The sequence below is a fragment of the Manis pentadactyla genome, chromosome 2, assembly GCF_030020395.1.
Source record: "Manis pentadactyla isolate mManPen7 chromosome 2, mManPen7.hap1, whole genome shotgun sequence".
Classification (NCBI taxonomy): Eukaryota; Metazoa; Chordata; class Mammalia; order Pholidota; family Manidae; genus Manis; species Manis pentadactyla.
This window is the reverse complement of record NC_080020.1, coordinates 166,574,694-166,601,463: the sequence shown is the minus strand read 5'-3', so window position 1 is coordinate 166,601,463 and position 26,770 is coordinate 166,574,694.

Here is a 26,770-nt window from a genome sequence, read left to right as displayed (position 1 = left end):
AATTACATAATGGTCATATAGGTAAGCCATAGATGGTCCATCTGAATATAAACCTCATGCTTTTTTAGATTGTTCATGCTTCTGTTTCTATATTCAGTCCCTGATGGGCAAAACTGAAAAATTATATGTTGTTGATTATCAGTCTTAAGGCACTACTCAAAAACCCATGAACCCAGTATCTCTGGAATGGTTTTATTTATATAACTACTATAAATAAATTCTGAAACATGTAAATGTCTAATTTAGCAAAGTGCCATGATAAAATTAAAATTACTTATTATTCTTATATAACATGACATAATAATAAAACTTACATTATCATATTAATAAAGCAGTAATACAACTTATTCATCTCATACTGAGTTGCCATTATGGAACACTGCTTTCTCTCAACTATTGGCTTCTCTATATTTTTAAAATCTGTTCAAATATTCCAATATTGTGGATCCTCCCTTTAGACATGGTAACAGCTAGTTAAGTTAAAGACATACTAATGTGCCTTCCCCACTTTGCACTGTTCACAGACATATCACAGGCAAGTGTCCTGCCCCCTCACACCAGGAAGTGAAAAGCCAGTTGGTCAAGCACTCAGCTCCACCAAGCCACACCCATGTGAGAATAAAATGAGGAGAGGAATATGTTTCAAACAAAAGAAACAAGGTAGCAGGAAGATGGTGGAGTGAGTAGAGCAGCAGAAATCTCCACCCAAAACCACATATATTTATGAAAATATAACAAAGACAACTCTTCCTAGAATAGAGACCAGAGGACAACATCCAGACCACATCCACACTTGCAAGAACCCGGCGCCTCAAGAAGGGGGTAAGATACAAGTTACAGCCCGGCAGGACCTGAGCGCCCCTCACCCCAGCTACTGGCGGGAGGAGAGGAGTTGGAGCAGGGAGGGAAAGGGAGCCCAGGACTGCTGAACACCCAGCCCCAGCCATCTGGACCAGAGCACAGACACAGTGCATGTGTGGGGTCCTGGATACTAGGGAAACAGGGCAGCAAGACCGGTGAGCGGGTCCCTGAGGCCAGCGCCCTAGGACAAAGAAGAGCGAGTGGCTTTTTCTTTTTTTTCTTTAATTATTTCTTTAATTTTTTTTTTTGGCAAGTGCTTTGTGGAAGTCTTAAGGGAACAGGGACTCCAAAAATGGATGGAAACGTGCCACAACACTTAGTCCAGAGGCAGAGAATCTGGGGATTTCTGAGCACTCTAACCCCCTGGGCAGCAGGAAGCACGGAGGACCCTCACGGGGATAAATAGCCTCCCTGCCACTCCCCCTCCAATATGGCTCCATCATATTGCAGCAGCGGCCCGAGCCAGGCCATGACCGCGGCAACAGCGGAGATAAACTCCATAGCAGCCGGGCAGGAATCAGAAGCCCTGTCTGTGCACAGCAGCCTAGCACAAGCCACTAGAGGTCCCTGTTCTCCCAGGAGAGGAAGGCCACAAACCAAAAAGAAGGGAAGTTCATCCAGCAGTCACTCGTCCCAGCTCTGCGAACTAATTCTATCACCATGAAAAGGCAAAATTACAGGCAAACCAAGATCACAGAGACAACAACAGAGAAGGAGACAGACCTAACCAGTCGTCCTGAAAAAGAATTCAAAATAAAAATCATAAACATGCTGACAGAGATGCAGAGAAATATGCAAGAGCTAAGGGATGAAGTCTAGAGGGAGATCACAGATGCCAGGAAGGAGATCACAGAAGTGAAATAAACTCTGGAAGGATTTATAAGCAGAATGGATAAGATGCAAGAGGCCTTTGATGGAATAGAAAACAGAGAACAGGAACGCATAGAAGTTGACATAGAGAGAGATAAAAGGATCTATAGGAATGAAACAATATTAAGAGAACTGAGTGAACAATCCAAAAGGAACAATATCTGTATTATAGGGGTACCAGTAGAAGAAGAGAGAGAAAAAGGGATAGATAGTGTCTTTGAAGAAATAATTGCTGAAAACTTCCCCAAACTGGGGGAGGAAATAATTGAACAGACCATGGAAATACCCAGAACTCCCAACAGAAAGGACCCAAGGAGGACAACACCAAAACACATAATAATTAAAATGGCAAAGAGGAAGGACTAGGAAAGAGTTTTAAAGGAAGCTAGAGACAAAAAGGTCACCTATAAAGGAAAACACATCAGGCTATCATCAGACTTCTCAACAGAAACCCTACAGGCCAGAAGAGAATGGCATGATATATTTAATGCAATGAAACAGAAGGGCCTCGAACCAAGGATATCCAGCACGACTATCATTCAAATATGATGGTGGGATTAAACAATTCCCAGACAAACAAAAGCTGAGGGAATTTGCTTCCCACAAAGCACCTCTACAGGACATCTTACAGGGACTGCTCTAGATGGGAGCACTCCTAAAAAGAGCAGAGAACAAAACACCCAACATATGAAGAAAGGGGGAGGAGGAATAAGAAGGGAGAGAAGAAAAGAATCTCCAGACAGTGTATATAACAGCTCAATAAGCGAGCTAAGTTAGGCAGTAAGATACTAAAGAGGCTAAACTTGAACCTTTGGTAACCACGAATTTAAAGCCTGCAATGGCAATAAGTACATATCTTTCAATAGTCACCCTAAATGTAAATGGACTTAATGCACCAATAAAAAGACACAGAGTAATAAAATGGATAAAAAAGCAAGACCCATCTATACGCTGCTTACAAAAAACACCTCAAACCCAAAGACATGCACAGAATAAAAGTCAAGGGATGGAAAAACATATCTCAGGCAAAAAACAGAGATAAGAAAGCAGGGGTTGCAGTACTAGTATCAGACAAAATAGACTTCAAAACAAAGAAAGTAACAGGAGATAAAGAAGGACACTACATAATGATAAAGGGCTCAGTCCAACAAGAGGACATAACCATTCTAAATATATATGCTCCCAACACAGGAGCATCAGCATACATGAAATAAGAACTAACAGAACTAAAGGGGGAAATAGACAGCAATGCATTCATTTTGGGAGACTGTAACTCACCACTCACTCCAAAGAACAGATCGATCACACAGAAAATAAGTAAGGACACAGAGGCACTGAACAACACACTAGAACAGATGGACCTAATAGACATCCATAGAACTGTACACCCAAAAGTAAAAGGATACACATTCTTCTCAAGTGCACATGGACATTCTCCAGAATAAACTACATACCAGGCCACAAAAAGAGCCTCAGTAAAATAAAAAAGATTGAAATTCTACCAACCAACTTTTCAGACCACAAAGGGATAAAACTAGAAATAAATTCTACAAAAAAAAAAAAGGCTCACAAACACGTGGAGGCTTAACAACATGCTCCTAAATAATCAATGGATCAACAAACAAATTAAAATAGAGATTAAGGAATATATAGAAACAAATGACAACAACAACACAAAGCCCCAACTTCTGTGGGATGCAGTGAAAGCAGTCTTAAGAGGAAAGTGTATAGCGATCCAGGCACACTTGAGGAGGAAGAACAATCCCAAATGAATAATCTAACATCACAATTATTGAAACTGGAAAAAGAAGAACAAATGAGACCCAAAGTCAGCAGAAGGAGGGACATAATAAAGATGAGAGAAGAAATAAACAAAATTGAGAAGAATAAAACAATAGCAAAAATCAATGAAACCAAGAGCTGGTTCTTTGAGAAAATAAACAAAATAGATAAGCCTCTAGCCAAACTTATTAAGAGAATAAGAGAATCAACACAAATCAACAGAATCAGAAATGAGAACGGAAAAATCAAGACAGACTCCACAGAAATACAACGAATTATTAAAGACTACTATGAAAACCTATATGCCAACAAGCTGAAAAACCGAGAAGAAATGGAAAACTTCCTAGAAAAATACAACCTTCCAAGAATGACCAAGGAAGAAACACAAAAGTTAAAGAAACCAATTATGCACAAAGAAATTGAAAAGGTAATCAAAGAACTACCCAAGAACAAAACCGGATGGATTTAGCTTGGAATTTTATCAGACACACAGAGAAGACATAATACCCATTCTCCTTAAAGTTTTCCAAAAAATAGAAGAGGAGGGAATACTCCCAAACTCATTCTATGAAGCCAACATCACCATAATACCAAAACCAGGCAAAGACCCCACCAAAAAAGAAAATTACAGACCAATATCCCTGATGAATGTAGATGCAAAAATACTCAATAAAATATTAGCAAACCGAATTCAGAAATATACCAAAACAATCATACACCATGACCAAGTGGGATTCATCCGAGGGATGCAAGGATGGTACGACATTCGAAAATCCATCAACATCATCCACTACATCAACAAAAAAAGAAAGACAAAAACCACATGAATATCTCCATAGATGCTGAAAAAGCATTTGACAAAATTCAACATCCATTCATGATAAAAACTCTCGGCAAAATGGGTATAGAGGGCAAGTACCTCAACATAATAAAGGCCTTTTATGATAAACCCACATCCAACATTATACTGAACAGTGAGAAGCTGAAAGCCTTTCCTCTGAGATCAGTAACAAGACAGGGATGCCCACTCTCCCCATTGTTATTTAACATAGTAATGGAGGTCCTAGCCATGGCAATCAGACAAAACAAAGAAATACAAGGAATCCAGATTGGTAAAGAAGAAGTTAAACTGCCACTGTTTGCAGATGACATTATATTGTACATAAAAAACCCCAAAGACTCCACCCCAAAACTACTAGAACTGCTACTGGAATACAGCAAAGTTGCAGGATACAAAATCAACACACAGAAACCTGTGGTTTTCCTATATACTAACAATGAACCAATAGAAAGAGAAATCAGGAAAACAACTCCATTCACAATTGCATCAAAAAGAATAAAATACCTAGGAATAAACCTAAACAAAGAAGTGAAAGACCTATACCCTGAAAATTACAAGACACTCTTAAGGGAAATTAAAGGGGACACTAACAAATGGATACTCATCCCATGCTCGTGGCTAGGAAGAATTAATATCATCAAAATGGCCATCCTACCCAAAGCAATATACAGATTTGATGCAATCTCTATCAAATTACCAGCAACATTCTTCTGCGAACTGGAACAAATAGTACAAGAATTCATATGGAAACACCAAAGACCCCGAATAGCCAAAGCAATCCTTAGAAAGAAGAATAAAGTAGTGGGGATTTCACTCCCCAGCTTTAAACTCTACTACAAAGCCATAGTAATCAAGACAATTTGGTACTGGCCCAAGAACAGACCCACAGACCAGTGGAACAGATTAGAGACTCCAGACATTAACCCAAACATATATGGTCAACTAATATTTCATAAAGGAGCCATGGACATACAATGGTGAAATGACAGTCTCTTCAACAAATGGTGCTGGCAAAACTGGACAGCTACATGTAGGAGAATGAAACTGGACCATTGTCTAACCCCATACACAAAAGTAAATTCAAAATGGATCAAAGACCTGAATGTAAGTCATGAAACCATAAAACTCTTAGAAAACAACATAGGCAAAACCCTCTTATACATAAACATGAGCGACCTCTTCTTGAACATATCTCCCCAGGCAAGGAAAACAACAGCAAAAATTAACAAGTGGGACTATATTAAGCTGAAAAGCTTCTGTACAGCAAAAGACACCATCAATAGAACAAAAAGGAACCCTACAGTATGGGAGAATATATTTGAAAATGACACATCCGATAAAGGCTTGACGTCCAGAATATATAAAGAGCTCACACGCCTGAACAAACAAAAAACAAATAATCTAATTAAAAAATGGGCAGAGGAACTGAACAGACAGTTCTCCAAAAAAGAAATACAGATTGGCCAACAGACACATGAAAAGATGCTCCACATCGCTAATTATCAGAGAAATGCAAATTAAAACTACAATGAGGTATCACCTCACACCAGTAAGGATGGCTACCATCCAAAAGACAAACAACAACAAATGTTGGCGAAGTTGTGGAGAAAGGGGATCCCTCTTACACTGCTGTTGGAAATGTAAATTAGTTCAACCATTGTGGAAAGCAGTATGGAGGTTCCTCAAAATGCTCAAAATAGACTTACCATTTGACCCAGGAATTCCACTCCTAGGAATTTACCCTAAGAACGCAGTACTCCAGTTTGAAAAGGACAGATGCACCCCTATGTTTATTGCAGCACTATTTACAATAGCCAAGAATTGGAAGCAACCTAAGTGTCCATCAGTAGATGAATGGATAAAGAAGATGTGGTACATATACACAGTGGAATATTACTCAGCCATAAGAAGAAAACAAATCCTACTATTTGCAACAAGATGGATGGAGCTAGAGGGTATTATGCTCAGTGAAATAAGACAAGTGGAGAAAGAGAAATACCAAATGATTTCACTCATCTGTGGGGTATAAGAACAAAGGAAAAACTGAAGTAACAAAACAGAAGTAGAATCACAGAACCCAACAATGGACTAACAGGTACTAAAGGGAAAGGGGCTGGGGAGGATGGGTGGGTAGGGAGGGATAAGGGTGGGGAAGAAGAAAGGGGTTATTATGATTAGCATGCATAATCGAGGGGAGGTGGGAGAAAGGGGAGGGCTGTACAACACAGAGAAGACAAGTAGTGATTCAACATTTTGCTATGCTGATGGACAGTGACTGTAAAGGGGTTTGTTGGGGGGGACCTGGTATAGGGGAGAGCCTAGTAAACATAACATTCTTCATGTAATTGTAGATTAATGATAACAGAAAAAAAAGAAAGAAAAGGGGGATTACTCCCTGATAGGATAAAACTAACTTTAAATCAATGATTAATGCATGTTTTAAATATCCTTAATTTTGGTCATTTAAAGGGTGTCAGATGATCAGCTATGGAAATACATTTTTCTGATAATATTCCTTTTTTTTTAAAAAAAAGCAGTTCCTGTGTGGTGATCTCCAATAAGTTCTACACAATGGTATAAAGGGCATATCTCAGTGTGGGCAAAGGGTTTGTTTGTGTTTATACAGAAGATCAAAGCCTAATTTGGCTACCCAGTAAACGAATTAAGATACAATATGAAGAAGAACTTCCAACATCAACATTCTCTGGAAGAGTAATTCCAGAAATTGATCATCAAAAAACTTCAACAAAGATTCTGGGGCTGTTGCAGTTGTAGCTGCATTCATCCCACCGGTTCCTGGACTTGCCATTGGAATGAAGAAGGAGATATCTAAGGTGGCCTGTGCATACAGTAAAACAACAAATTTGACGGGATCTTTACTGTCGGAACTCAACCAAGAATTAGGAGAAGTGCAAGTTGCAGCAGTCCAAAATCTTGCGACTATAGACTATGTACTGTTAAAAGAACATATGGGATGTGAACAGTTCCCAGGAATGTGTTGTTTTAATTTGTCTGATTTTTCTCAAACTATTCAAATTCAGTTAGACAATACCCATCATATCATTGAAAAGTTTTCACAAATGCCTAGGGTGCCCAACTGGTTTTTTTGGTTTCACTGGAGATGGCTGGTAATTGTAGGTCTGCTTTGGTTATGTAGCTGTATTCCTATTATGTTAATATGTGTATGCAATTTAATTAGTAGTTTAAAACCTATACATGCTTATGTTAATCTACAAGAAGAAATGTCAAAGAAATAATCAATCTTCCCATGTTTTCTTCCATCTGCTACTTCTATAGCTTTTCTTCTTCCTTCCTAATTACAAACCTTAAGTAGAATTTGTGACTCATATCGAAATTACTGAGTATCATAATTCTTTCAAGTGGTAAAGATACCTCAAGACAAATGCTGGGCATAGAAGCCACAGGGCATAAATATGCAAAGAAGTAAAAAGCTAACCTTTTCAAACAATATGGCTTCTCTCTCACTTACCAACTTTACATTTCCCTGTATGGCCTCAGAAGATGACTGGTTAGCGAGAGATGGGTAAGATTCCTCAAGGGAGGAACAACCTAAGACAGGATCAGTCACAGTGGGTCCATCAGGTGAGAAATTGGGGATCAACAGAGGTGAGGTTTAGAATCTCACCCCCCCTGTTTTGAGAGAAATCTTCTGCATCTGTGGATGTTTTGTTGCCCTTGTCTAGCTTGGATTAATACTTAGTCTATAGGCACACACCTGATCATCTACATTAGCCCTCTTACAGCACTAAACTATGTTTTCTACCTTCATCTTATATCTACCTACCACTTCAGCATTTTATTAAAAATAATAATAATAATAATAAGGGAGAAATGTGGGATATACATATAAATCAAGTATAAAAATCAAATGAATATTCATATTTGACCTGATTGTTTATAGTTCATAATGCATGATCAAAACCAAAAGTTTCTGTGATGACTGCCCTTGCACTGTTCACCATGTAAGAACTTATTCACTATGTAAGAATTTGTTCACCATGTAAGAACTTGTTCGTTATGCTTCAGAAGATTGGAGACTGTTGAGAATTAGGCTTGGGGTTGATTAATGATTGTGCATTGAGTCCTCTATACAGAATTTTATTGTTGTTAACAACCATTTGATCAATAAATATGAGAGATGCCCTCTCAAAAAAAAAAAACAAGAAAAAGATTTCAGAAAAGCACCTTAGGTGGTTAGTAATCTACCTGACAAATAATTCAAAGTAGTGGTCATAAGGAAGTTCAGAGAGCTCATAAAAATGAATACAGTGAGTACTTCAACAAAGAGAAAATATAAAAAGGACCAGAAGACACAGAACTGAAGAAAGTAATAAGTGAATTGGAAAATATACTAGAAGGATTCAGTAGCACACTGGATGAAGCAGGAGAATGGATCATTAAGCTGGAAGATAAAGAAATGGAACTAAATCAGAGAAATCATTAAAGAGAAAAAATAATTTTTAAGAGTAAGGATATCTTAAGTGACTTAAGGAACAGCATCAAGCAGAATTACACCAGAATTATAGGGGTTCCAGAAGGAGAAGAGGGAGAGAAAGGGGCAGAAAATTTATTTGAATAAATAATGGCTGAAAACCTCCAAAATGTAGGGAATAAAACAGACATCCAGGTCCAGGAACCCCATAGAATTCCCAATATGATGAACACAAATACTCATACCAATACACATTATGATTAAAATGTTAAAAGTTAGAGAAAAAAGAGAATCTTAAAAGCCACAAGAGAAAATTTGCTACATACAAGAGACTGACTCATGAAGAAATAGAAAATCTGATTAGACCAATTACTAGTAAGGGATTGAATCAGTAATCAAACACCTTCTCAAAAACAAAACTCAATGACCGGACCACTTCATTGATGAATTATACCAACATTTAAAGAAGTCTTACTACCTATTATTTTCAAACTGTTCCAAAATATCCAAGAAGAGGGAATGTTGTCAAATTTACTTATGAGGCCCTGACACCAAAACCAGAAATGGACACCAGAAAAACAAAGAGAGACAGAAAAGGAAAGAAGAGGAGAGGAAAGGAAGGAAGAAAGAGAGAAAGATGGGTGAGGGAGGGAGGGAAGGAGAAACGAAGAAAGGAGAGAAAGAAAGACTGATAAAAAGAAAGAGAGAAAGAAGAAAAAATATATATCAGGCTAATATCACTGATGAAAATATATACAAAAGTCCTCCACAAAACAGCAGAAACTGAATTAATCAATACACTAAAAGGATCATACACCATGATTAAGTGGGACTTAGTCTAGTGATATAAGATGATTCGGTATCTGCAAATCAATAAATATGATATACCATATTAACAACAACAAGGATAAAGACCATATGATCATCTCAACAGATGCAGCAAAAGTCTTAGAGAAAATTCAACATCCATTTATGATAAAAACTATAAAAAAATTGGGTATAGGGAAAATATAAGTCAAGATACTAAAGAGCACATATCACAAATGGTAATATCTTAGTCAAAGGTAAAAAGCTGAGAGCTTTTCCTCTAATATCAGGAACAAGACAAGAATGCCCACTCTCCTCACTTTTATTTAACAAAGTATTGGAAGTCCCTGACATCAGCAATTAGGCAAGAAATTGAAATACAAAGCATCCAAATTGGAAAGGAAGAAGAAAAAGCTGTAACTACTTGCAGATGATATAATACTATATGTAGAAAAGATTAAAGACTTCACCAAAAAACTATTAGAACTAAAAAATAAATTCCATAAATTTGTAAGATACAAAATAAATACACAAAACTCTACTCTGTTTCTGTACACCAACTATGAGCAATCAGAATGAGAAATTAAGAAAATAGTTCCATTCACAATTGCTGTTAAAAATATCTAGAATAAATTTAACTAAGGAGATTAAAGACTTGTACACTGAAAACTGTGACATTAAACAAAGGAATTAAAAAATTCACACATAAATGGAAAGTTATTCCATGCTTATGGATTCAAGGAATTAATATTGTTAAAATGGACTGGCTTAAAGATGGCTGTGTGAGTGGTGCGACAGAAACCTCCTCCAAAACCACATATAATATGAAAATATAGCAAATACAACTAATCCTGAAAGAGCAATGGGAAAGAAGGCTGTGGCAGATTGCCTACACCTGGAGAACAGAGCAGACCTCATGGAAAAGGGTAAATTACCAAAGCCCTGATCCAGCAGGACAGGACACAAGCCCTTCCCCCACCCCTGCTTACTGGTAGGAGGAAGACAAATGGAGTGGGGAGGGGATGGAGGACAAGGATTGATGAACACCCACCCCTGCATATCTGCTTTGGGAGCACAAACATACATTATGTGGTGCTCTAGAGATCAGCAGGATTGAAAAGCTAAGACAGGCAGAATACTTGGAGAGATTAAGATTCCAGCCAATTGTGGAGAACCAGTACCCACAACCCTCTACTCTGGGACAAAAGAAAAGGTGGGCACTCCGGGACAAAAGAAAAGGTGGGCGAGAATTCCTAACAGCAAGAAGGCTGCTTAAGGGGCAAGAATTGCATGGAGCTTCCTGCTCAGGAGAAAGGACAGGTGGACAAAGTCATCCCAGCACACTCAGCCTAGCAGTTGGGAACTTTCAGAAGCTTCAGGTGCTCCAACCCGCTGGCTGTCAGTAGAGTTCCGAGGAACCCCCCCTATGATACCCAGCCTGCCACTACTTCCTCCTGGCCAGTAGCAACTCGCAAATTGGCTATCCCAACCATCATGCCAGGCCAGCCAGTGGGTGGCCCCATTTATAGCAGCTGCAAGTGCATAGCATAGAGGCTGCTCCCTGCACTCTTGGCCTACTGGCCTTGGCATTGGAGGCAGGCACTGCAGCCAGGAAGGAGGAAAGAGCTCTTTACTTCCAACAGGCACCAGCACCACTTGCCTGCGACCCCTGCCATTGCTTTAGGGACTGAGCAGATCCAGGGAGTTGAGCTTCTGGGCACTAGAGGGCACCACATACAAATATGAAAGGTCAAAGGACACTGTATCAAACCAAAATCCCACGAACACCAGAAATAGGACTAAGTGAATCTGAACTCACCAATCTTCCTGAAAGAGATTTCAAAATAAAAATCATAAACATGCTCACAGAGCTACAGAAAAATATTCAAGACCTCAGGGAGAAATACAAGACTGAGATAGAAACTTTGAAAAATACAGTATCCAAAATGAAATATACAATACAGGGATTTAAAAGCAGATTAGATGATGTAGAGGAAACTGTAAATGGAATACAAAGAAGCTGAGGCAGAGAGACAAAAAAAGATCTCTTGGAATGAAAGAATACAGAGAGAACTGTGTGACCAATCCAAATAGAACAATATTCACATTATAGGAGTACCAGAAGAGGAAGAGAGAGAAAAAGGGATAGAAAGTGTCTTTGAGGAGGTAATTGCTGAAAACTTCCCTATCTAGGGAAGGAGATAGTTTCTCAGGTCATGGAGGTGCACAGATTTCCAAATACAAGGGACCCAAGTAAGACAACACCAAGACATATAATAATTAAAATGGCAAAGACCAAGGATAAGAACAGAGTATTAAAGCAGCAAGAGAGAGAAAAAATATCACATACAAAGGAAAACCCATCAGGTATCATCAGATTTCTCAGCAGAAACCTTACAGGCCAGAAGGGAGTGGCATGATGTATTTAATATAATGAAACAGAAGGGTGTGGAACCAAGAATACTCTACCCGGTAAGATTATCATTTAAATTTGAAGGACCAATTAAACAATTTCCAGATAAGCAAAGGGTGAGAGAATTTAGCTCCCACAAACCATCTTTACAGTGTATTTTAGAGGGACCTCTATAGATGGAAGTTTCCATACAGCTAAAGAGCTGTCACCAGAGAAAATGAAACCATAGTAAAGAAACTAGACCAATTAATTACTAAGCAAATGCAAAATTAAATCAACTACCCACAAAGTCAGTCAAGGGATAGATAAAGAGTCCAGAATATTATACCTATAATATAAAGAATGGAGGAGGAAGAAAAAGGAGGAAAAAAAAAGAACCTTTACATTGTGTTTGTAATAGCATACTAAATGAGACAAGTTAGATGGTTAGATAGTAAAGAAGCTACCTTTGAACATTTGGTAACCACAAATCTAAAGTCTGCAATGGCAATAAGTACATACCTATTGATAATCACCCTAAATGTAAATGGTCTGAATGCACCAATCAAAAGACACAGAGACACTGAATGGTAAAAAAAAGCATGACCCATCTATATGCTACTACAAGAGACTCACTTCAAACCCAAAGACATACATGGACTAAATGTGAAGGAAGGAAAAAGATAATTCATGCAACTAATAGGGTGAAAAAATACAGGAGCTGCAGAAATTGTATAAGACAAAATACAATTCAAAGAAAGAAAGTGACAAGAGACAAAGAAGGACATTACACAATGATAAAGTGGTTAGTACAACAAGAGGATATAACCATTATAAATATCTATGCATATAGATAGGAGCAACATAGGACCGCCTACATAGGTGAATCAAATACTAACAGAATTAAAAGGGGAAATAGAGTACAATGATTTCATTTTAGGAGACTTCAACACACCAGTCACTCCAAAGGACAGATCAACCAGACAGAAAATAAGTAAGACAGAGGCACTGAACAACACATTAGAACAAATGGACCTAAGAGACATGTACTGAACACTCCACCAAAAAGCAGCAGGACACACATTTTTCTCAAGTGTACATGAACTTTCTCAAGAATAGGTCATATACCAGGCCACAAAAAGAGCCTCAGTAAATTCAGAAGGATTGAAATTTTACCAGAAAGCTCTCAGACCACAAAGTTATGAAAAAAGAAATAAATTATGCAAATAAAACAAAAAAGCCCACAAACACATGGAGGCTTAACAACATGCTCCTAAATAATCAATGATTCAATGACCAGATTAAAACAGAGATCAAGCAATATATGGAGACAAATGACAAAAATAATTAAACACTGCAAAATCTGTGGCATGTAGTGAAAGCCATGCTAATAGTTAACTATTTGGCAATACAGGCTTATCTCGGGAAAGAACAATTCCATATGAACAGTCTAAACTCACAATTAATAAAACTATAAAAAGAAGAACAAGTGAGGTCCCAAGTCAGTAGAAGAAGTGACATTATAAGGGTCAGAATAGAAGCAATTAAATAGAGAATAATAAAACAAGAGAAAGAATCAATGAAAGCAGGAGCTGGTTCTTTGAGAAAATTAACAAAATAGATAAACCCCTAGCCAGACTTATCAAGAAAAAAAGAGAGTGTACACAGACAAACAGAACCAGAAATGAGAAAGGAAAAATTACTACAGACACTACAAAAATACAAATAATTATTAGAGAATACTAACAGACTAGAGAATACTAACCTAGAAGAAATGGACAACTTTCTAGAAAAATACAACCTTCCAAAACTGATCCAGGAAGAAACAGAATATCTGAACAAACCAATTACCAGCAACAAAACTGTAAAGAATTGGCTTTACCTTTAAGATCTGTTCTGATAAAAAAAAAAAAACTACCTAAGAATAAATTACAGGACCAGATGGCTTTACTGCTGAATTTTATCAAACATTTAGTAAAGACCAAATATCCATCATCTTTAAAGTTTTCCAAAAAGTAGAAGAGGAGGGAATATTTCCAAACTTGTTCTATGAGACCGGCATCACTCTAATACAAAAACCAAGCAAAAACACCCCCAAAAAAGAAAATTACATGCCAATATCCCTGATGAACATAGATGCAAAAATACTCAGCAAAATGTCAGCAAAACAAATTCAAAAATACATAAAAAATATCATCCATCATGATCAAGTAGGATTTATTCCAGGGATGCAAGTTTGGTACAGTATTAAAAAATCCATCAACATCATATACCATATCAACAAAAAGAAGGGCAAAAACTACATGATCATCTCCATAGTTGCTAAAAAAGCATTTGACAAAATTCAACATCCAACAAAATGACTAGATCAAAGATCTTGGTTTCTAAATAATAGTCTCCAATAAAACAAATCAGGGTGTCCCTGGAGATATGGCTGATACCAGAATTAGCCAAGTGGAAATATAATATGATTCTGGAACATCATGTCTATGAAAGAAAATTAAAGAAATACCCTGGGAATATGGAGACATGACAAACAGACACATGAGTAAGTTCAAAGAGGAGGGTCTTATTGGAAAAGTCTGGAGCAATTTGATAGTCAAAATAAATAACAATAAAAATGGATTATGATGCTTTGGTTGAAATTGAAACCATTTACCCACACCAAAGATAAGTAGATGATAGATAGATACCAAAAGTCTTTTCTTTTAGCAAAATGCTAAATAATAAATCAAGAAGAAATAATGGAATAATAAGTTCATGATTTATCAACCATTGCACTAAAAAATTAATTCAATCATGTATCAATGGGTGAAAGTTTCATGAAGAGCAGGGATTTGCATAGTCTCAAAACAATTCCTAACAAAATGAATTTTAATTAAAGAGAGAAAAGAAGAATAATGTTTTGGTTGAAAAATCTGGCAAACATCACATTAATCATCTTAATCAAGTCACCAAAGTTTACATTACCAGGTAACAGGGCAAATCAAAATTGGGTACCACATATAGGATACAATGAGAAGAGCATAGCAACACCTCTGGGATGTTCTTTCTGAAACTGGATTATCTGAATCTAATCATGGAAAACATCAAACAAACCCAAACAGGGAAATTATACAAAACAACTTGCTTGCCATATTAAAAAGTATCAATACCCAAGTCAAATAAAGATTGAGAAATTATTTCAAACTGATGGAGACCAAATTAAGACAATAAATAAATGTAACTTCTGATCATGGATTGGGTCTTTGTGCTTTGTAGGACAATACTAGGAGAACTGGTAAAACCTGTATACAGTCTGTGGATTACATTCCAGTAATATACCAGTGTTAATTTCCTTATTTAAATGGTTGTATTATGGTTCTGTAAGAGAATGTTCTTGATTATAGGAAAAAATTAAAGTCCTTGGAAATAATGGGACATCATGTCAACAATATATTCTCCAATAGTTCAGGGCAAATAAGATCTTTGCATGAGTCTCCCAAGTTTCCTGGGAGTTTGAAAACATTTTAAGTAAAAATGAAGACTGAGAAAAATACCAAAAATATTTAATAAAATGTATCTTTCAAATTAGTAACAATTAAAAAGTAAGATCATACCAAGTATTGATGTTAGGAACAGGAAGTCTCATCTACTGCAGATGGACATGCACACTGTTTAAATCATATTATAAAACAAGTTGGAATCATACAGTAAATTTGAAGATATGAAAACTCTTATCCAGCTGTGGTAGGGAGAATTCTACATGGTCCTTACAACCTCTTCTCTGATGTTACCCCACTTATGTTAAATTACATGGCAAACAAGATTTTGCAGATGTATCTAAGGTTACAAATTAGTTATGTTTGAGACAGCGAGATCAGCTACGTGAGATACATGAAATCATATGACCCCTTTTAAAGCAGGGTTTTTTTTCACCAGCTGTGGTAGAAAAGGAAGTCAGAGAGATTAGGAGCATGACAGAGATTTGACACGGGATGTTCTTTGTTGCGGAAATGGAGAAAGTCCGTGGCAAATGAGTGGCCTTCAGGATGTGAGAGAGGCTGGGAACATCAATTCTACAACTACCAACAATTGAATTTGGCTAAAAGTTTGAGAAAACTTGTAAGTGGATTCTTCTTCAGAGCTTCCATATAGGAATAAGCTCAGCAAACACCTTGATTATGGCTTCATGAGAACTTGAACAGAGAATTTAGCTGGGTACACCCAGGCTTCTGATCTACAGAACTGTGGGATACTAAATCTGTACTGATTTAAGCTATCAAGTATGTGATGATCTGCTACAGAACAATAGAAAACTAATATACTAGTCATTTCTTGCCTAAGTTTATACCAAAAAGAAAATAAATGTGGGCGTTTGTGTGTGTGTATAAATGACATAACAGCATTTTTCTAATAGCTAACAAACAGAAGCAACTCACATTCTTCAACAGTTAGATTGTGACATATCCATTCAGCTGAATACTTCCGTAATGAAAGCAAGTGAATTGCAGCTACAAAAAAATTGTGGATAATCTTACAATGTTAGGTAAAAAAAAGCATTAGAGAATATGGAACAGTATGAATCTATTTTCATGAAGTTCAAAAACATGCAAAGCTAAGTTATACTTTAAGGATGCTTATATAGGTTAATGATATAAAGTAAAGCAAGAAAATGATAAACACAAAAATGTGCACAGTGATTTTTAGGTAGCATAAGCAATTCTTTTTGTTTGCAAAGAATGTAAATAGATAAAAGGTAATTATAACTAAGGCAAAAATATTTCAAAGAAATGCAGATTTTGAGCACTGAAAGGTACAACTGGACCTAAACAGTTTTTCAATATTTAAGAAATTCCTTACATGGGATATCAACTCACGGACTTCAAAGTATGGCTCTTGTCCCAGCTATTAAACACTAGCAGCTGAAATTCCTATTTTTTGTGCTTTTTTCTTTAGAATTTATCTCTGTGATTTTTCTAAAATAGGAATACTTTTAAAGATGAAATGTTAAACTAGTTCTTCCAGATCAACTGTAACTTATCAAAACTACTCTTTTGAGGGTGAACAGTTAAACTTCAAGTACTTACTGGATGTCAGATACTGAGAAGATACAGAAGAAATTGAAAAAAATGTAGGTTTCAACAAAGAAAAGGAAGCATTGAGCACATTGAGGAAGCATCTAATTTGCATTATATCCCAACTTTGAATCCCCTCCCTCCATCTCATACACACGCAGTGTTGGGCAAGAACAGCCCTTAGAAATACTGGATGAAAGAAATAATTTAAAAAAGGAGGTGACTATGTAGTTACCACCTAGATAACTACATGTAAATACAGACCTCAAGAGAGAACTTAAACTTTGAAAAAGGAAATCTCTAACTAGAAAACTGAGAATACAGACTTTAAAATTTCTTCCATTAGGAAATACCACTTACAATATAGAAATACATAGAAGAAAGGAGATAGGAGAGTAGGAATATTATATAGAATCTCCATCCCTGAAAAGTCTGAGCAGAAAATTTGTGTTCATTGATTTATCTTACCAGAATTTTAATCTCTATTGGGTCTAGAGTTCTTCACCCACAATCCATCCAGGTTTATGTTGACATAGGTAAGCAAATAGTTAGGAAATTATATAACTAACAACAGGCTAAAAGGACGAATTAAAATTAATTACTCATATCAGATATACATTCCACTTTGAAAGAGTGTACTATGAGAATTTGCTTTTAAAAGAAAAAACAAAATTACATTTTTAGGAGGGCCTTTTAGATAAAGCACATAAATCTATCACAGACCTTTATAACAAGGGGAGTGAATGAGATGAAGAACCCCATGGACAAGTTTCTGCCCCTGTGCCTCTCTATTTATCAGATAATCAGGACAGTTCTTCCTTTCACTGCAATATTAAGGTTTATTGAGAAAGTCTGGTGAAGGGGTTAAAAGCTCAAGATACAGTAAAAATGTTAAAGAAATGAGTTAAATGTTCTCCTCCAGCAATTTCCTGCTCTAAGGGAACATATGAAGTCCCTAGCTAAAATTTATGAAACTCAAACTAAAGTAAGCTAGGGTTCATAGGCAAATCCTTTCCAGGTAAAGTACATGGGCTTTTTCTCAATATCATAAGTCCAAAAACGTAATGCTATCCTTTAACTCACAGATGATGAATTTTAAATAACACCCCTTAAAATACTGGAAATTTTCTGTTTCCAGTTAACCCATTCTCTTTCCAACTGGAAAATCTATCAGCAAAATCAAGCTGTGATCCAGAGTGTATCTTGGGTGTTGGAGGTTGTCATGGGTGTTAATGATCTTGGTATTCCAGCAAGGTCAGGGAGAAGAAATATTTAGTTTTTAGCTTTGCCACACTACACTGAGATCCCTTGTGCTCAGGGTCGTCTGTCCACCTACCAGGCCTGTATAGCAGGGCAAAGCTGGAATGACCAGTAGGACAGATGGGAGATCTGTCAGTGTCTCAAGGCTCTGGGCTAGGTGGACTATGACCTCAGCCTGGAAGAGTCTTTTGTAATCCTGGGATAACCTGCTCTCTTAATTTTCTTTTTCTTAAATTATATTTGTCTTATGTCACACTCTTCTTTTGTTGCTAAAGACTCTTGAAAATGAAAGCTTGGATAGTAGCCTGATACTCTGGCTTTTAGCCATTCCCTAAAGTAGTTAAGCACAGTACTTACATAGATGTGGGAAAAAGAAAAAAAATTACAGAGGGTGTGCAGAGTAAATAAAATAAAGAACATAAGTTAACATGTAGCCATATGTTAAATAGAGTGGTCTTATTGCCTAGAATTTGTGCTGGAGCCCATAACCAAATGTAAATGATACCACATTCTAAGTGTAGCTTGTCTTCTCCCCTGTGCTATGAGAGCACTAACATAGAGAGTCATCAAAGTCAGTGATTGCAAAGTAATAATAAAACTATTCCATGGTTTTATTCCAGATTACACTCAGTTAAGATGGCTCTATAAACCAGTAATGGGTCTCTCCAATTAACAATCAACCACACATTTAATTTCCTCACTCCTGTAACTCATTCTTGTTTATGAGGTCATTTCACTTTGAAAATACAGAATCACACATATCTTCTCTTTGCTCCCAAATCCCTCTAGTAATTGTATAAGATCATGGCAAGAACTATCTTAATTGGTTATACTGATTTAAAGAACAGAATTGTGGGGCTAATGGACTATAAAATGAAAATTCTGGCCAGGTCTGCTATATAGAATGATTGGCTTGTCATTTTTTAACTTCTCTTAATCCCAAAAGGGTGGAGGAAGAGGATATTTAACATGTGAGTATATAAGTAGGGTTGCCACATTTAGCAAATAAAAATATAGAATTCTCAATTAAATTTGAATCTCAGATAAGCAACATCTTTTTTTAATATAAGCATGCTCCACATATTGCATGGGACATATTTATAGCAAAAAGTTAGATTTTATTTACTTAAAATTAAAATAAACTGAGTGTCCCAATTCTACCAATCCTATATGTAAGTTATCCTAAACTATAGATTTGCATTAAATTTTTGTCATAAGATTTTTCTCTGCCTTAAAAAAATATGTTTATCTATCAGTATGACCAGCATTATCATTAAGAAGCAAAGCAACTGATTTTTCAATGTATTTAATGGAGATGGAGAGAAGGAATAGCATAAGAAATGTCATACTGATTGAAACCATCTTATATTATGATTTGAACCTTCAAATAGATTCTACTTGTTGCCTCTTATTAGTATTCATTTTTAAATATTAACTGCCAGCGTGCAGCAGTCATTGAGTTCCTGATGCAACTGAATGTTAAAAATGGAATTCTCTTTTGTGTCAGTTTCACCTGAGTTCCACAAATGCCAAAAAGAGAGCAAATACTTACACTATAGAGTTTAATATGGTAGTAGTCATCCATGTAGGCCCTGGAAAGCAGTTAGCCTAAAATCATGTTAAAATTAGCCTAATTCCCCAACTTGAGAGCATAAAATTATTAAGGCTAAAGTAGCTAGGAGAGAGGAATTTTTTTTTGAGGGAAGAGTCCCTAAGCTGGCAGTGAGACTCCTCTTCCAATGGAAAAGGTGGATATTGCTTTCCTTCATATTAGCCTTAGTGAGAAGAGCTTCAAAGAGGTTTTTTAGAGAGTATGTTTTTCTAGAGTGGACTGCTGTATGATTCAAGCATTAAAAAATAAATAAGAGGAAAAGAAAAAACAATTTATAATTGCAAGTCTGGCAGAAGTGGTTTGTGGAGTCAGGTTGTAAGATTATTTGGGGGAAATAACTACATTCACGTGGGAAGCAAGTCATAGTTTTATGTTTCTAGGGGACCAGATTTGGTAATAATGACAGTCAGAAATAGGTTTAAAAGTCCAAGAGGGTTTTCCACAAAGAATGAGACCACTTAGTTACAGGCTAAGGGGAAGTAACATGTGGCCAACCAAAAGAATAGACTTTGACTATGTCTAAATAGCTCCAGTTGGGTATTCAGGAGAAGATATGTAAGATATGCAGGGAAGCACTAGGAGAAATAGTTTCAGTTTTAAAAAATGGACAAAAACAGAGGAAATAAAGCTAATTCAAAGGAGTCCAGTCTCACAAGACATTTCTGCATTTACCTCTGTGTTCTTCCTCCCTTAGGCCTACAGAAGCCAGAGTGGGAGAAGATGGATGGAGGACTTCAAAGGCAGGAAAACAGGAAAGATACAATCATGAGTCATCACCAAATGTCAAGCAACAACCTGGTGCAAGTCCAAGCTCTGGGAGAAGCTGGAGAAATCTTTAAAGGAAAGTTCTGAGTTTCTTACTCTTCTACAGAAATACAAATTTTAAATACTAAATGAGGCTATTTTTTTTATTGAATTATCACTGATATACAGTCTTATATTGGTTTCATATATACAACACAGTGGTTCAACAGTAACCCACATTAAATCCTCTCTCCCTCTAGTGAAGTTACTACCTATCAATGTAGAAAGATGTTACAGAATCATTGACTATATTCTCCACGCTGTACTACTGTCCTTGTGACCAATTTATATTTTGATTGTGAATTATTGTGCCCCTTTATCCTCCTCACCCTCTCCCCGAACCCAGCCCCTCCCACTTGGCAACCACTAGTCACTTCTCAGGGTGAGTGTTTTGTTCCTTCTGTTATGCTTTGTTTTTATATTCCACAAATAGGTAAATCCTATTAAATGAGACTATTCTTGTGTTAAAAGTAGCTTGAGGAACTTTTATTATCTTAAAGAGTAGAGAAATTCTGCAAACTGCCCAAGATAAATCACGCATAATGGTGAGGAGTAAATGACTGACAGTGCATTTGCAATGTAAACAGACTTTTGTCAGGGGTCAACTAATTTTTTCTGTAAAGGGCCAGATAGTAAATATTTTAGGCTTTGGAGACCAAGGAGGAAAATTGAGGATATTATGTAGGGGTTTACAACAACAGTTAAAACACAAAAGTTTTATTAATCAATTCAGGATGTAATCATAATAATTGACTAAATTTTTTGTTATATAGGTTTGCAAGTGAGGATAATGGAATTCTTTTTTATGGGATAACATTTCACTCATTTGGACTTAAAAGTTGGTGTATTCTACTATCAATTCATTATAGGTGTTAATTTGTAAAATCAATTCTTAAACTCAGTAGCTATAAAAAGAAATAGGCAGTAGGCTATGTTTGACCCCTATGTCATTGTTTCCCTGGCCCTGCCATACAGCCCCAATGCTTTCATAAAAATTGTTACAATTGCAGTTGTGTAATTACCCAAGGATTCCCAAAGATGGCCTGAAAATAAATGAAGCCACCAGGAGTGAGGCAGGGTAAAAGGCAAGGAGCCTTTTATGCCTGAGGAGGGAGAGAAGTAGGAGTATATATGGCATCTCATTTCCTGTGCTTCTGAGATTCCCCTTGAGGTAAATACCCTCCATGGCAACCTTTCTGCAGCAGCACCTGCAGAATCTATCAGTTGACACCAAAACTGATCAAATAAAATGAATTTTCCAGAAGGAAAAGGATATCACAAAGACACTCCTCTCATACAAGAAAGCAGCCAAGTTACTCATTCCATAGATTTCTTCTTACTGTTCCTTTTCTCTTTAAAAGAATTAGTCAAGTTAAATTGGTGACATTTGTAAGGACATGGACATGAGTAAATGACAAACTTTGCAATAGATTTGATCAATATCTGAAATTATGTTAGTTTTGTCTGAACTGTAGATGAGATTTTTTTCAGTGGAAAACACAGTACTCCAAATAATACTGCATTTAAATCTGTGGCACTCCAGAATGTTCAATATTTTTCTCTAGGGTAATGTACCCAAAATTAAAAACCCCAATATTTGGTGATAGAATTTGATTCAGTGCTATACCCAGTGAGCAGTGAGGCAGTAGTTATTGCTTTGCAGAGATGAAAGAATTTTGTTATTGTTTTCTTGGATAGGAAAATGAACAAAAAATATGTAGCATAAATTTAATATGTGCTCAAGGAAATACTGACAAGTTATTATAAATCATTATCTGAGACAGAGAGCAAGGCACAGCCATGAAATCTCCCCTAGATTCCAACATTTTGGTTGAGAAGCTATTTGGTTTGCTTTGATACATTCCTAATGCAGTGTGGAAATGGGTTTACCAGGTATATAATGAAAAAGAGGAGAAAACTCCCAGGGAATCACTTCAATGTCATTTGGGAAAACCCATATGATGTTCAGTACTAGTTAACTGAAGAGGTTAAGGAGACAAGCTCTGCCTGTTGTCAGTTCTCTGTGTTCAGGATTTCTCAGACTTTGTTGACCGTTTCAATCAGGATATGTCAATTATTCCATTAAATGTTAATGGGTACAAAAACTGCTACAGGGAGGTGATCACAGAGTGGGAGAACATTAGCTACCATGTCTCCTCTCTGGCCCAGCTGAAGGCAACGAAAGGTCATTTATAAACCTCATGCCAAATTCTAGAAGATCTGAGGACGCATGTAACCTCAGGACTTGCAAACACTTTGTGCACACATGGCCTGCCAGTTAAAAGGAAAAACAAAAAGAGAGACAGAAAAGAAAGAAAAGAAGGAAGGAAGGAAAGAAAGAATGAAGAATCATGACTAGTCTTTAAAATGGTAGTAGAGTGATGCTTGGTGGGGCAAGAAGCAGCTCTTTTATGTCTGGAATAAAGAAGAACTTTGGTAAAACTTTATCACAAATGTATAAAAACCCCTTAAAAATAAAAACCTAATAAGTTTTGCCAAACATGATTGCAAAATTATTTGCTTAACACAAGGTATTTTACTAGACTTTACATTTTTCTGTTTGCAAATGCTTTTTATTAAAAAATAAAATGTTTTTCAGATATATTAAATATCTTTTTTCAGATGTTATATTAAAAACCAATTCAATCATAGACAGAGGCTACAAGGGACCTTATAAATCAACTGGCCCAGAATTTCTGGGAAATCAACAGAGCTTATAAGGGAACTTATAAAGCAACTGGCCTCTGGGATAATAAATATCAATGGCATTTATTACATTTATTTATTTTATTAAATTTATTTAAATTTATTAAAGTTCTTTTTTATTCCATATATGAACTTTTCATGAGTTTCCTGCTACAAATATTTTCTCCCATTCTTTGACTTAAACTTTCATCCCCATGTAACTCTTTGAGGAAGCAAAGATTTTTATTTTCACGTAGTGAAATTTATCAGTCTTTTACATATGGTTAGTATTTGTGTCCTGTTTTAAAATCTGTCCTCATCCAAGGTTCATAAAGCTACTATCCTATATTATCTTCTAAAAATTTATTGATTTACTTTTCTTAGAAAAATATTCTAGTGAATTTTTGCAAATGTTGTGAAATAAGGGGATATTTTATTATTTTTTAATATATAATTGTTGCACTACTTGTTTCTCTCTGAAGCAATATTATATTACTTTTCAGAGCTTTCTAAGTCTTGATTTCCATTAGTGTAAGTCTTCCCACTTTGATCTCCTCTTTCAAGATTGTCAAGGTCAATAATTTTCATATAACCCTTAAAAAATTAGCTAGAGAGTAAATTAGTTCAACTTTTGTGGAAAGCAGTATGGAGTTTCCTCAAAAAACTCAAAATAGAAATACCTTTTGACCCAGGAATTCCACTCCTAGGAATTCACCCTAAGAATGCACAAGCCCAGTTTGACAAAGACATATGCACCCCTATGTTTATTGCAGCACTATTTGTAATAGCTAAGAAATGGAAGCAACCTAAGTGTCCATCAGTAGATGAATGGATAAAGAAGATGTGGTACATATACACAATGGAATATTATTCAGCCATAAGAAGAAAACAAATCCTACCATTTGCAACAACATGGATGGAGCTAGAGGGTATTATGCTCAGTGAAATAAGCCAGGTGGAGAAAGACAAGTATCAAATGATTTCACTCATCTGTGTAGTATAAGAACAAAGCAAAAACTGAAGGGAACAAAATAGCAGCAGACTCACAGAACACAAGAATGGACTAATAGTTACCAAAAGGAAAGGGACTGGGGAGGATGGGTGGGAAGGGAGGGATAAGGGAGAAAAAGGGGCATTATGATTAGTACACATAATGTAGGGGGTTGGCACTGGGAAGACAGTATAATACAGAGAAGACAAGAAGTGATTCTATAGCATCTTACTACGCTGATGGATGGTGACTGTAATGGGGTATGTGGTGGGGACTTGATAATGGGGGGAGTCTAGTAACCACAATGTTGTTCATGTAAATGTATATTAATGATACCAATAAAATAAAATAAATAAAATAAAAAATAAATGGTAATCACAGACAAAAAAATTAGCTAGATAAGTCATGCACACACACACACACACACACACACACATCTTGTTGCATGGAACTTGATCAGAATTATTTTCAACCTGTGGATCAAATTGAAGCCATGTTATAATACTGAATATCTGAATCCACAGACACAAAAATGCCTTGATTATTTCAGTCTTTTAAAATTTATGTCAATAGTATTTTATAGTTTTATATGTTGAGTTTTTAGCAATTTTTCAAGAGACACTTGTTGGAAAAATTATCTTATTGAAATATTTAATTCCTAATTGATTGTTGCTGGCATGGAAATATAATTGACTTCTGATACTGATATAGCAGCCAATTAAATTTTCTCAATGATCTTATTAATTTTAGCAGTTTATAATTGTGTGGGATTATTTCACGCAATTTAGTGCTCTTTTTCTCTCTGTCTGCAATATCTTTATCCATTCAAACATTGATAATTACGTTTTTCCATGTCGTGGTTATTTTGAATAATGCAGCAATAAACATACAGCAGATGTCTCTCTGATTTCTTGAATGACTCTTACTTGGGCTTTATAAGCTTGCTTAATCTTTTCAAACAAATTTAGCTTTGTTGTTCATTTAGATCATTGATTTTCATCTTTTCCTTTTTCCTAATACATGTATTTAATATACTTTTCTCTAACTAAAAATTGAGTTACAACCAATATATATCTGTCATATTTTCATATCCTTAGATACAAAATATTGCCTAATTTAAATTTTTATTTTATCTATGTGACATTTAGATTTTTATAATTTGCAGTCATAGTGGGGTTTTATAGTTATCATTTGTTATCATTTTCTAATTTAATTCCATCATGACTGGAAAATATATTTTGTATTACTTCAATTCATCTTGTATTTTCTTTTATACTGAATTATTTTGATGGAATTCTAGACATTATGTATTAAAATTAGGAGAGATACTTTGGCTTCTGGCAGACAACTAGACTAGGAGGCAAATTATACAATCCATTATAATTGGTTAAGTTTATTCAAACTTTAGTATTTTTAAGTTTTGATTTACTTTTCATCCTTATTGTATCTTTTATATTCCTGTGAGGTCTCACTTGACAGTGTAGGTTACTTACTAAGATATCTCCCACTGAGGAGGTCTGACTTCTAATGTCTTTGACCATCTCAGAAAGATCTATTTAGCTTCTCAGTCTCTAACTACCAATGTCATAGCTGACAAATCCCTCAATATGAAATGCATGCCCAAATGCTTGCCTCATTTGTGTTGACCTTCTTGCTGTGAAATTTTTTAGCACCGAAATTCTCATACTTATATATGTCATTATGTCTTGAAATAATCAAAACAAATAAACAAACAAAACACATTTTTAGCAGAAGGTCATCTATAACAACCCAGTCTACCTTCGAACAACACTGATTATCTTTAAATGAGATGATAGCAAATTTTTTTCAATTTTCTTTTTTACAACATGTATTTACTGAATTTTCTATAATAGTTATATATTTCATATAATTTATTAAAAAATCAATACTTTTATCTATAAAAATAATATATGGGGGAACATCTGATTTCAGCTCTGACAAGAAAATAAGTAGGAATTCATCACTTATATTCTTATAACAAGAAAAAACCTTTACACAAAGAAAATCAATGACGTTTCTTAGACTCATCAGAGATTAAAGTTGCAGGGCACACCAACCACCACCCCAAAATATGGAGAGAGAGGAAAATACAATCACAGATGACAAATCTTGCCTGGATTAAAAAAACACAGGAGCCACAACAGCTGGGAACACATAAAAAGTAATTTTTGCAAATTCCCGGAAGATGAGTATGTATTACCATGACAGTGAGAAATTCCTGGAGACTGATTCTTAGGGGATTCTTTATACATGCTTTTCTGGGTTTTACCTCCAGGATGTCACAAGGTTCTCATAGTAAAGAGCCAAGTGAGGAATAAACCAAAAACCCTCAGT